This window comes from Pinus tabuliformis, chromosome X (assembly GCF_031772625.1).
Source record: "Pinus tabuliformis cultivar Carrire ecotype Pingquan chromosome X, CPIR1, whole genome shotgun sequence".
Lineage (NCBI taxonomy): Eukaryota > Viridiplantae > Streptophyta > Pinopsida > Pinales > Pinaceae > Pinus > Pinus tabuliformis.
Genome location: NC_142308.1, coordinates 446,044,569 through 446,058,249, shown reverse-complemented (window position 1 = coordinate 446,058,249; position 13,681 = coordinate 446,044,569). Strand labels below are relative to the sequence as shown.

At 35.4% G+C, this 13,681-nt stretch overlaps 1 long non-coding RNA gene across 1 annotated transcript; it reads right to left on the bottom strand.

Annotated features, from left to right (window-relative positions):
* Positions 1–217: 217 nt before the first annotated feature.
* On the bottom strand, positions 218–653 carry LOC149140494 (uncharacterized). The gene is made up of 2 exons (XR_016264187.1): positions 514–653; positions 218–419 (listed from the first exon to the last, which is right to left on the bottom strand). It is a non-coding gene; the product is annotated as an uncharacterized LOC149140494 (long non-coding RNA).
* Between the last annotated feature and the right edge of the window lie 13,028 nt (positions 654–13,681).

Genomic DNA, 13,681 nt, shown 5'->3' with positions numbered 1-13,681 from the left:
TATAAACAAAAACAGAATATCCTTAATGCAATAGAGTGTGAGGAGCAGTCATGCATAATCAAACACGTAACACCCAGAACAGGAAATGATATCGCCAGAACTTTGATTTATAAACTATATATATACATAATCGATGATGTACTGTTAACAAAAGATGGAAAGAGCAAGTTACAACGCTTTACAGGCAAGCTATTACCATATTCATTGTCTGTCCGCCCATACATCTGCGGTCAAACGTGCAAGGTCAGGTCGGAGCCTGCCTGGGCACAAGAGACAAACCCCAAAACCAAAGAAGGGTGAACCGAAACAAAGTAACCAAAGCCCATACGATTATCTAGTTAAATACCTGAGAGGGTTTTAGTGAAAAGTCGTTGTAGTAACCTTTAACACCTCCAACGCCGAGGACCGCTGAGCCAAACCTGCCATGCCAAAAACTCAGGGGGATTACAAACATGGCAGACATATAAATCCAAATAAACAAGTCTGAATCTTAGAAAATAGACAATACTATACCTGGCTGGTTCAAGGGCGAGAACCATGGAGCCAAATCTGGCCAGAGAGGGCATGCAGCATTGATGTTATGGAGTAACTCGGCGTAAATCTCAGAAGAACAACTCATACATAAGAGAAATGGAATGGAGCAGCAGCGGAGCGCCAAGAAGAGTGACAAAAGCCACGAAGAATCCGGAAAGGGGCACGTATATACCCCGCCTGCCATCAGAGGTAACGTGGAGTGTTTACGGCCATTGATCTCATGCGGCTGTATCCTACCGTCGATTTTAACACCAACAACCAAATGCCAAGCGCGAGAAACCTATAGAGTTGACAACCCTACCGTAGCCACGTGAACAGGACGGTGGAGGTCAATACCTCTGCCGGGTGTCAAGCGTTCCGGATGCCAGCAGTCATAGGCGGGACAGCCTTGACATGCGAGAAATAAAGCCATGAACCGTATCACCTATAACATCATAACCTTTGGCATGAACCGTCAATTAAACTATTAAGGATGGTATAACCTGCCACGACTCATGTATAAATACATATACATATGAAGGGTGATACTTGCTTATAAGGGTGGGTGTTATCGTTACCCCACCAATAAAAAAAAATTTTATGTGTGATTTGTAAGTAGATATGTGACAATTGGTATCAGAGCAAGATTATCCATACTGTGGCCTCTGGGATGTGAATGGGTATCATGATGACATTAACAATCTTTTGGAAAATAAAATTGTGCAGGTAACTCACAATCTTATATGTTTCATGATCAGACCAGAGCAAGAGTATCCAAGACAACGCAAGTGACAGTTAGCATGCAGGGGTCTGGCAGCACACCGCACAGGCCTGCAGCAAATTTTGGAGAACATCCAGAATTATGGGTACAGTTAGGCGAGGAGACCCGCAGCACGAATCTGGCCATACTAGAAACTGTCCAAGAACTGAAAAGGGAAATGGCCTGGCTCCGAGAGGATAACACACGACTGACAATGGAACAGGAAAGAATTTTGAAAAGTTTGTCTGATAGACAAAACCCGCCATTAGCTCATCCCAGTGCAGAACAACAGAAAATGACGGAGGAGGAACAATATCATGCAGAATCTGAAATTCCTGAGGAAGGAGAGGACCAATCTGATAATGCATCAGAACAGCAGACCTCAAAGCGTCAAAAGGTGGAACTACAAGGCGAATTCCGACAGATTAAACCCCCGCATTATGATGGGGAACAAGAAGAAGCAGCAGAGGCTTGGCTAATCAACATGAATAAATATTTTCAGTTATATGAATATGACCATAATTTGAAGGCACGGTTGGCCATCTTCCAGTTACAAGGGAAGGAAACATTGTGGTGGGAGGAAGTAAAAATCGTTAAAGGTGTAACTGAACGAACCATAACATGGGAAAAGTTCCAGAGATATTTTAAAGAGAGATACTTGACAGAACGGTTTTATGATGAAAAGGCGAAGGAATTCCATGATCTGCGGTTGGGGCAGCAGACTATGGATGAGTTCATCAGTCGTTTCACATCCTTGCTTCGCTATGTACCCTATCTTAAAGAAGAGAAAGCCAAGGTACAACGATTTGTCAGTAGTCTACCTGTGTATATGAGGGAAAGGATTGAATTTGACAATCCTAGAACCATGGATGAGGCAATTCGTAAGGCCAGAATCTGCTATCAGCAGAGCAAATAGAAAGGAGACAATTCCAACAGAAAATGGAATGACAAGAAGAATAATAAAACTGTTGGAATTCATAAAGGGAATCGAAGCAGCGGAATCAAAGGAAACAGCAAAAATCAGAATAGTAGAGCAGCGCCAAGAAGTGCATTCAAATCCAGGTCCATCGGTGAAACCAAAATGAGTGAACAACCCGCTAAGATGGACACTGAGGGAGTAACCAGACCTCCAGTGCAGTGCTGGGGTTGTGGTGGACCGCACTATGTCAAGAATTGTCCGCAAAGGAAAGGAACTGACCAGATATCCCAGATTCACGAGGCATCCACCGTGGGTGACGTGGGACGAAGTATGCCAAGAATTAACGCAGCCTTGGATGATCGCCAGGCAGAATACCAGCCCACCATGATAGAGTTTGAAGGTAAAATTTTAAACCTTTCCATTTCTGTTCTAATAGATCCTGGAGCTACTTTAAGTTACATTAGTCCAAAGATAGTTGAACAATGTAAATTGCAGCCTGAAAAATTCAGGAATCCTTGGCTGGTACAGCTAGCTACAGGAACCAAAAGACGAGTAATGGCAAAGGTAAAAAGCTGCCCTATAGTGGTAGCAGGACAGCCAGTAGTGGCAGACCTGAATATACTTCCCCTCGGGTCCTATGATGTTCTAATTGGAATGGACTGGCTGGAAAAGCATTGGGCTTTAGTAAACTGCAAAACAAAAGCTATACGATACAAGGATGATGCTGGAATAGAACAAGAAATGCAGGGAATTAAACGACCAGTTCAAGTCCGACCAATCACTGCATCTCAGCTGGAAAAATGCATTCGAAATAGATGCCAAGTGTATGCAATTCAAGTGGGTTATGCAGAAAACAAGAATAAGGAAAATCCACTAGAACACCTTCCAGTTATAAAAGAGTTTGCAGACGTATTTCCATAAGAAATTCCTGGATTACCTCCAAAGAGGGACATAGATTTCACCATTGAGTTAATACCAGGAGCTGCTCCACTTTCACGGACACCCTATAGAATGAGTGTGCCAGAATTGACCGAATTGAAGATGCAACTACAAGAATTGCTGGATAAAAATTATATCCGCCCCAGTGTGTCTCCATGGGGAGCTCCGGTGCTATTCGTCAGGAAGAAGGATGGAACTCTTAGAAAATTATTTCCTAAAATTTAAATAAAACTTTTTTATTTTTTTTTCAAAATATAGATATAAGAGTTAAAATAATGAGAATATATATTTATGAAAATTTAAAAAAAATATATGTACAAAATTGACAATAATTTATAAAACATTTTATAAAACAACCTTATAAAATAATAATTAATCAAATGTGAAAATGAGTTCATGTTCTAATAATAAAATAATAATTAATCAGATGTGAAAATGAGTTCATGTTCCAATAATAACCAAAAGTGGTGAGGGTGAGACACACATAATTAGATCTTAAAATCTGTGAAAATGAGTTCATGTTCCAATAATAACCAAAAGTGGTGAGGGTGAGACACACATAATTAGATGTTAAAATCAATTCATGTTGTCAAAAATAACCAAAAAGATGAGGTACAATATGTATGATGGGCTTTTACCAAGGTGTAAATAAATGTTTACATATATCTCGTGGATTTTACTTAGACTTAAGTAAATGTTTATCCTCCTCAACACTCTCCCAACGGATACAGTGAGGACCACAACATCATTATATTAGCGGACAGAGTGAGGACCACAACATCATTAACTTAGCGGAGGGCCACAACATCATTATCTTAGACGTAAGTAAATGTTTATCCTCCTCAACACTCTCCCAACGGATAGAGTGAGGACCAGAACATCATTATATTAGCGGATAGAGTGAGGACCACAACATCATTAGCGGAGGGCCACAGCATCATTATCTTAGCTTTTTCCCAACGGATGGAGTCAGGACCACAACGGAAAGCTTTTTCCCAACGGATGGAGTCAGGACCACAACGGAAAGCTTTTTCCCAGTATTTCACCAACGTTAGTAGTCGCTCAGCGTCCCAGTCGTCAATCATTGCCTCCGTCTGTCAGAAAATTCAAAAGCTTCACAACGGGCTGATTTTAAACCATTCAATAAAACTGCGTAGAATTCGGTGGAATCAAGAAATGAGGCCGAAGTTATTGGAGAATGGGTTCTGTGCAATTGCAAGTGAGTTTTCCCTTAATTATTATTGTTTTTTTGTTTTATTAAATATTATATTAACAATCTGTTTCACGTATCGCATTAAAATATTTTATTAAAATATTTTTTTTAATTTTTTTTGGTAGATTTTATATTTGAGTTTGAATTTTAGTAAAAGGGTTGATCGCATTATAATAATTTCTTGTGGGTATTTGATGATATTAGGTTCACAGCTGTATGTAATTTTGTAATTTTTTTGTTTATAGATTTTATATTTGAGTTTGAATTTAAGTAAAAGGGTTGATCGCATTATAATAATTTCTTGTGGGTATTTGATGATATTAGGTTCACAGCTGTATGTAATTTTGTAATTTTTTTGTTTGTAGATTTTATATTTGAGTTTGAATTTTAGTAAAAGGGTTTAGGAAAATTTAATAGTACTTTTAAATTTTATATATGGTTATTTTTAAATTTCTAGAATCTCTTTTATTTATATTTTCAATTTAATATTTTTAATATTTTCAATTTAATAGCTCTATAAATATTGGGTGAAAATCATTTTAATTCTTCTCATTGTATATAATAATGTGATATAATTTATTTTATTCTTTTCTCCATTTTATTGTAAATTATTTTTCAAAATTTTAACAATGTAATTATTTTTCTCTATATCTTATAATTAACACCTATTTTCTAATGTTTTTGCAGGTAGATGGAGAATGAAGATGATTGAGAATTATAATTTCTGATTTTTTGTTTATTTATATGTAAATTATATTATTATTTCTAAACAATAACAATTTTTATTAATAAGATTTCTATTTATTTTGAGGGAGTGGCTTTTCCCCCTCTCTAAGACCTCAAGATATCTATGGCTATGACTATCTATGAGGAATGTCTACTGTGATTATGGTTATTTTGATATTATTCTTTTTTCTCTCTTCTTAAAGAAATTTACAAAAAAAATTGTGGAATGTAGTAAAAATTATAATTTGTTTAAATAAATTGATATTGGTACTGAATGAACAATGAAACTTTAAACAAAATAAATAAATAATTAAATTGAACTTCCTTATCCCACAATGAACTTGCGTTTATCAAACCTTAAGTTCCTTCGATCTATGCCTCATGTAGCAGTCACCTTAGTCCTTCAATGGTGATGTATTTAGGGCCAACTTGGTCCAATATCATGCTTCCCTCCAATAGTCCACATGTCTCCAATACCAAACATTGCAACTTGGACCTCTAATTCGACTAGCAAATCGACATCAACAAGATGATACACATACCTTGCTTTCCACCACACTCTTGGTTCTCTTGTCCTCAAGATCTAAGCTTCTTGAGATTTTGTTAGGGCACACCAAAAACCCTAAATAGCTACTCCCAACTATGTTTCACTTCTGCAAACACATGCTCTTCTTTGTTTTCCTTTCTAGACTTCCAAAGTATTACTTAGGGCGTAAGCAACCTCCTAAAAATACCCTACAATGCTCTATATCACAACAACAAGTGATTTGAACTCAGTAGAAAGGAAGAAACCAATGTTTAGCTAAGTTTCTCCTTGGAGTAACTGTGGCTAAGCTAGAGATATTTTACAAGCCCTCTCGACCCTCCAAATTATGTCTCCAGCCTGATGTTGTAGAAACACTTCCCTATGGCTTGAATAGAAATCCAGACACCACAAAAACATAGCACAAAAAATCGCCCAAACTTACCTTATAACTTCGACATTTTTCATCAAGGATATCGACACCGAAACATAAGAGAAAATCCTCCACATATTGTGACAAAGTCATCTTACTTTCTAGCTTGCGAGTTGGCTCGTTTTCACTATCTATCTCAATGGTATACCTAATTTGATTTTCACTTTGGATGTGCTCTTAACCTCCAACAATTAACTTCTATTTATATGCACACATGTGGCTCCCCGAATTTTTTGTTGGGACATACTTTAGCCCAACGAGACAAATTAACCACCAACCACATATAAAAATTAATATATCTTATTAGACACCTCTATTTTGAGTGACTTTTCCTACCCTTTTCTCCTCTAAGTGTCCTCTAACACCTCCAAGTGTCAAATCACTCAAAGTCCAATTTTTATTTCCCAATTCATTTACGTGAAAAGCCCCAAGCTTGGGTTCCAATTCCACATCACTTCTTTTGTGCTTTTTCATCCAAAGACCCATCGCTAGGGCTTCATGTACTTCCCCAGCTACTGAATCTCAACAAACTCTTTAGATATAGATCCACAAGCTATTTTTTATTAGACTACAATTGACCATATGCTTATAGAACAATGTCAATAGGCTAACAAAATATTCCAAATTCCACCACAAGCTTGAGAAGGGTCGGGGGATATAATTCTACCCTTTTTAGACACTGAAAAAGAAGAAGAAAGCAAAGAAAAATTATATAAACGACAATTTAAATTTTACATCTAAGTACCTATCATAGAATTTCCTAAGCGAAAGACAAGTTAAGACTAACAGTTTTCGAAACAGATTCAGACATCAACATATAAAATCGATTGACAAGAAATTTTGATGGGTATTTAATTAAAAGCCCCACAATACCTATAAAAGTTAGACTAAATTTCCTAAGAAGTGTTGGACCATACCCAAGAAAAGGGTAAAATAGAAAACAAGTGTATTATTGCAACAATTTCTAGCATCATCTATTGGACAAGACACCTTGTAGTAAGTTGGACATGTTAAATATGTAATCTTTTGAAATAAAAAGATCTAAAATGATGGTAGATCAGAAAATACAAGAACATCAACTATTCACTTCAACCAAAATTAGCATAGAAAATGGAAGTTCGACACAAACATCGAACTAAGGAGAGTGGAGTGAATGCAATGAGTAAAAAACGACCGCTAGACATCAAATTGACTTCTAATTCACCCTGTGTTACTACCACAACAACTGTAGAATAAAAGGATTATCAAGATAAAAGGTCATCCAAGCAGGGTGACACTAAGGAAGTCCCACACAAGAATACTATGTCAAAAGATATATTAAATGAAAGTCTTCAGAAAATTAATTTACAAATAGATGTTACCTCAACCTCACCTACAATTGATGAACAAGTTCTTCTAGTAGAGTCAACTACAACCAACACTTGAGCTCCATAAATAAAGAAAGGCTAAAAGAAAAATCTAGTAAGAAACTTGACCTAAGGCATGTTTGAGATAAAGGAATATTTGAAGCCATAGAAAATTCTTTGAGACCAACCAAGAAAATATTTAAAAGAAGGATGTTGGATGGTAGCAAGATTTAGTAGAGACAACAACAACAACAAAGGGAGATTCAGTTAGAATGATAGAACAAGGAAATAGAAAAACTTAATATAAAAAATCCAAGAAGAATTGATGATCCACTTATTGCAATCCAATATTTTGTAAAACAATTGGTCATCCATAGTGAGCAACTAAATTCTCATGTAAATAAATTTCAAGATAAAGTGATAATTCAAGGGAATGAAAAATGTCCACTATAATTCGAAAGGCCCACCAAGAATTTTCCTAAGAAAAGGAAGAATTAGAACAAACATTATATCACAAAGTCGAATGTTTTTAATATTTTCCCAATATTTTTATCACCCACATGTGATCAGATATAAACTCAATAATTTCTAATTTGAGAATTGTACTCCTGACAAGTAACTCAACCTCAAACAAAGTCTACCCATGAGAATTAGGTTTTATAGGAGAAAAATATTAATCCCAACTACAACACGAGTAGAGACAATGGTTTAGAGAAGGAATTGTTAATAAAGTGCAACTATATTGATTATTTTCATGGAATTATTAATAAAGTGCAACTATTAGTATATCAAATACTAGTTGATCAACAATTGTCACAACGCATATCACTAGCCAACAAGGTACACTATTTGAAATATTTAAAAGCATTTGATGCCCATGAAAGTATAGTTGTATGGAAATGGTAAGGTGTCTGGACAACATAAGGAAATGTTGCGTGATCTAAACAAGAATTCATAAATAGATAACCCAACTTTGGTAAAGGGTGATTTAATGTTAAGAATGAGCTAACAGGTCAATACCCTGATATCATAAACACTTACAACTACAAGGAGTGTAGGATTTAAGTAGTAAAAAACTTCTATGTATAACTACAGGGAATTATGCATGGTCAAGAGGTTGCTGAGGCATAAATAATGCAAAAGTAAAATATACGAGGTGAATTAATGATCTCATGAATATTAAACTTCAACAACTATGGGTTAATAATTTGCTTTAGAACATTAAGAAGAAGGTATGATTAATATGAAAATATGCATGATTCAAATAAAATGCGACAGATATTGTAACGACATGACATCTCAAATTGATTTACACGTGACATAAAAACCTTCTTAATTACATAGATGAACCATGAAAAATGAATGTTGGTATGATAGTAACATGGTGGAAAAATATGTTGATAAAGCTTATGTCATGCAGGTGATACCATAAGGATGGTATTATAGGTTGTACCACAACTGGACTATGTACAACAGTACATATGGGGCCATATGACTACATATGCTACAAGGTTGTAAAATGAAATGTGTATTGGTGTGTATAACATACCTTGTGTGGAGGGTATAGAGTAGTCATTGGATGGATGTATGACCAAGTAAACAAACCTCAAGATTACCCAGAAAAAGGAAACTAATTTTGGTATAAGTAACTATGGTTAATCGCAGTTTGGAGTACATACAATTATGATGAATATATGTATATGAATATATATTGTGATGTGTAATAATATGTTATAACTTTTCAGGCATATGAATGTGGAAAATATGGTAACTGATGTATTGTATCCAGAGAGACTAAAAGAAGCAAGTGTTCGAAAAGAATACAAAGGATTGAAATAATGCAAGTAGAGGACATGCATTCTTCAGATAAAATAAATAATAAGCAATAGCTTCTTTAATAATAACAGATTATGGTATTTATCATAGTTAAAATTTGCATCGATAAATTCTCACAAATGGTTAGAAAAAAATGTGTGACAGGTAGCTATGGAAGGAGAGATGCCAATATCACTCCTTGAGACCGATGTAGCTATGTAAGGAGAGATGTTGGGAGCACTCCTTGTGGTAGATGTACATCGGAAATTTTTCATCAGATGGCAAAGCCATGAAAGCTCTTGATTTAGAAACCAACTACCTATGAATGAGGATATGATGCAGTGATACACTGAGGACGGTGTAAAATTTAAGGGTGGGTGTATGTAACATCCCTCCCTTATGTACTACATTATTATAAACCTAAGATAAGTTAAAGCTAGGTATGATATTCTCCCTTATGTGTTAAAGGTTGTAGACCTAAGATGAGGAAAGCTAGGTTTGATACCCTCCTTTGTGGGTTAAACAATTATACACCTAAGCTGATGAAAGCTAGGTAATATGTAATATGAAAAGAAAATGTATTATTAAATATATGAATAAAATAAATCACTTGGAGGGTGGAGCACCAAGAAAGAGGAGATGCTTGCCAAATCCCATGAGGAATGGCATGGAGATGAATCTTTCATGATAAGCTTCTATATGTGATTCTAGATAAGCTTAGATGGATTGGATATCCATTGGATGGATGGGAGATAAAGATCCATTGGACATAAAAGCTTTGAGCAAGATAAAGGCAAGATTTTATGTGGAAAAGCATAATGGGAGATAAAGACGAGCTTTTCTGGATAAGACCTAGGAAAATGGAAAAATCCATAAAGCATGATGCTACTAATGGTAACTAAATCATGAAAGAGGGTATTAAATACCAAGTGCATCGATCAATTGAGACAGTTGATCATTGGCAAGATCTTTGTCTCGGGGGGAATCAGAGGTTATCCATGGCTGGGAGGTGGTGCTCCTCCCTCCAAGTGAGATCTAGTTGGTGTCATTTGCGTGGAATGGTTGTATGTCCACCTCTTTCCCTTCATGTGATTATTTTAATAGGTTTAGTATTGGATATGTTATCAGTCATGGTTTATTTCATTTTCTATGTGCATGAATGGGTAGGATTCCAAATAAATCTAATGGAAATATTCTTATGTCAGTGAAGGAGATTTTATTATTATATAAAGCCTATAGTTAACATGGAAGATAGTGGTAGATTATTCCAGATTATCATAGTATAATGCAGGTAACAGTATAATCTATGATGGTCAGATTTTCTATTTCATGTATACCAACTAAGGATCAATTTGGATTATGTTAATTACTATGCATGTGTACTTAATGCATCTTATGTAGCGAAATGGCCTATTAAATGGATGAAAACACTGCTGAACAATCTGATTAAAGAGTAGATGTGATAAAAGTGTTACATGCGATTATCTGAGTTAATTTATAAAGTTTTTGCATGCATTATAGTAACCAGGATTTATTAGTGTGGAGACAAGTTATTTGCATAGAGGCATGCCGAGAAACTAGGAAGTAAATTATAAGCATATATCTAAGGGTCGAGGATATCGATACCACACAGGGCTTGATGCTTGCATGCTAGGGTTCCTCTTTTTTTCCAACTGTGGTTGTATTTATCAAATCATTCGATGAAGAGGAATTAATGGGTCTACGGTATAAGGTTATCTCTTGAACGTGATGTGACCATCCAACTAGAAGAAGAGGATGCGAAGAGGATGTTCCCGGTAGGCCATGGAGGTATATTACATAAAAAAAATTGCATGCATATTTCAAAAACAACAAAAAAACTTAGTGGAAAGTTTTAGAAGTGAAATGTGTCAATATTACTATGAATGTTCCAACATATTCCATGGCATTTAGATATATTCTATCAACCTAATAATTAACTTATAACTATGCCAGTGAGCATAATTATAGGCATATATAATGTGTGGTCGACTGACTTATGTACTAATTGTTGGAATGCAAAAGGTGGATCATTAATTCTTATTGGAATGTTTATATTATTTTTTTTCTATTTCCTAGTTGTAACATTCCAACCAAATCTCCATTTCATGATGTTCTCTCTGTTGGATTTTGTTACTATCCAAATTAATATGCCATCAAACCTAGAATACTTGGATGAAACTTCGTCACTATCAGTTTTCTTGGATCGGGTTTTATCTTCAACATCATTTTCTTCTATAATTGTTATCATAGTAACATGGGTTGAATCACAAGTCAAGTCGATGTTCAATTCTTACTTTTTCCTGTTTGGTTTAGTTGACTATACTTGGTCCTATGCCTATGATGAGCTTCTTCCAATGTTGAGTTTGTCTGGAGTCGATTTTTTATGTTGATTCTTTTTCTGAACTACCATCATTTCTATAGTTTTATTTCAATGAATACATATTCTCCATGTCCAAGCAACTGCAAGAGGTCAAGCCCAATACATTATTCTAGAAATTGTTCTAATTTTCTAGGCTTCTTTTCTTTTCTACCCCTTATATGATATCCTCAAAACTGTTTCACGCAATTGAGTATATGTTCCATTTATAGTATATGTTTAAGTCCCTGTTGTTTTCCAACTCCATGAGTCTTTGCTTGCAATATTCTTATGAGATTATATCACGAATACTAAGAGGTCAAATTTAAATTGTTGTGTATAATTATGCTTCAGTTTCTTCTTCTTGTTCATCATCTTGAAGGAGCAAAAGTATATCCCCTTGTTCTTCTCGAGCTTGTGGTGGAATTGGGAATATTATGTTAGATTATTGACTGGTCCTATATATATTTGGTCAATTGTAGGCTGATACAAAATCTCTTGTGGGTCTACATCTAAAGAGTCAACATAGGAAACTTGAATTATTTGTGCGGACAATTAAATGTGTGATGAGGGAGGATTCATTTTTTGTATGTGTTGAGGTACTCTCCATCTGTTGGAAGATTTTTAAAGATTTTTGGAGAACTAACTAGTGAATTTTGTTTCATGTCTATCCAAATTAGTAAAGAGGGGAACCAAATGGACTTATTAGAATTTTCACATTCATACCGGTTCATATTTAGCATGTCACCAATGTGTTTTTCCTAGTTGTATATTTTTCTGGTCATGGTCATTTGACCATTTTTTTGGAGAATAGTGAGTTTAATGTTAGAGACTCTCACTATTCATGCACAATGACCCTCTCTCATTAGGAAGGATTTAGAAATAAGAAAACAATGAAATATCAAAAACTTATTTTAATAAAATAAACATGAATAAATAGGAATCAAATAAAGAATATTTATTCTTCATATTGCATTGAACAATGGAAATAGGAAAAGACCATATAGAAATACACAATTTAGAAATTTAGAATTTTTTTAATTTTGAAATACATATAACTAAGTATAGAAAAAACATATCTATACTTGATTAATATTAATTGATGGAAGGAATAATAGTTAAAATGAACTTTAGACAACAACATTAAGACCTTAAATCATCTACAAAATATACACCATCATTGTATGAACTAATCGGTGAAATGTGAGTACTAGTGAAGATCATTACCATATGTTGACTCACAAAAATTTCTTTTTTGTTCAATATCATAATTGTTAGAATAAATGGAGAATAAGTTATTGTTGTTACGTAGTTGTGCATTCTACTTTTCTTAGTCATTCAGTTCCTATTATTAATGTATATGATTTGTTGTTCCTAACAAATAGTATCTATTTAATATTGCAGATTAATGTGAAGCTGGTGTGGCATTTTTCTTGAAGGAGCTCCTGGTGATCTGTACCTGTGAGCTCCTCTTGTGTTGGTTTGCAATTTCATGTCTTCCCGGTGCAACTCTTGACATGGTATCAAAGCTGCAGGACAATTAATCTTGTAAATTGAGTGAGGGCATGGCTATAGCAGAGTCGTCATGAGATTTGGGTCGAAAGGTGTGACAAGCGAGTTTTTGGTGGACCGTCATGACTCTGACATGTACAGTTGCGAAGAGCTTCACAAGTTCCCTATGGATAAAAGCATCGATTGTGCAAAAGGCTGCATGGAGGCATTTGAAGGCTGCGTTCTGGGAGCTGCGTGGCTTTTTCTACTTATCTTCTCGTCTGGTGAAGAAAACCACTATGTTTGATTTGGTTTGGTACTCTGTCATTTGCACAGAGGAATCGTGTTGACTAGGAGGAGTTCGGTGGTTGTGGCAACATCCAAACTTGAAGAGAGTGATTTAGGGTGTAGCGTGAGGCTATTGTTGGATCCCTACTATATCGCAGCTAGAACTGTCAGCTAGCGTGGAGGAAACCAAACTCAGATTGTGTTTAGGTGTATGCTGGCAGCATGACTGCTTGAGTCACTGCAACTATCCTAGGTTGTGAAGAAGGCCACAAGGAGGTTGGTGTGGAGTGGAGATCTGTTGCCGAATTTTCAAAAGGAAAGATCGCTAAAGAGATAAA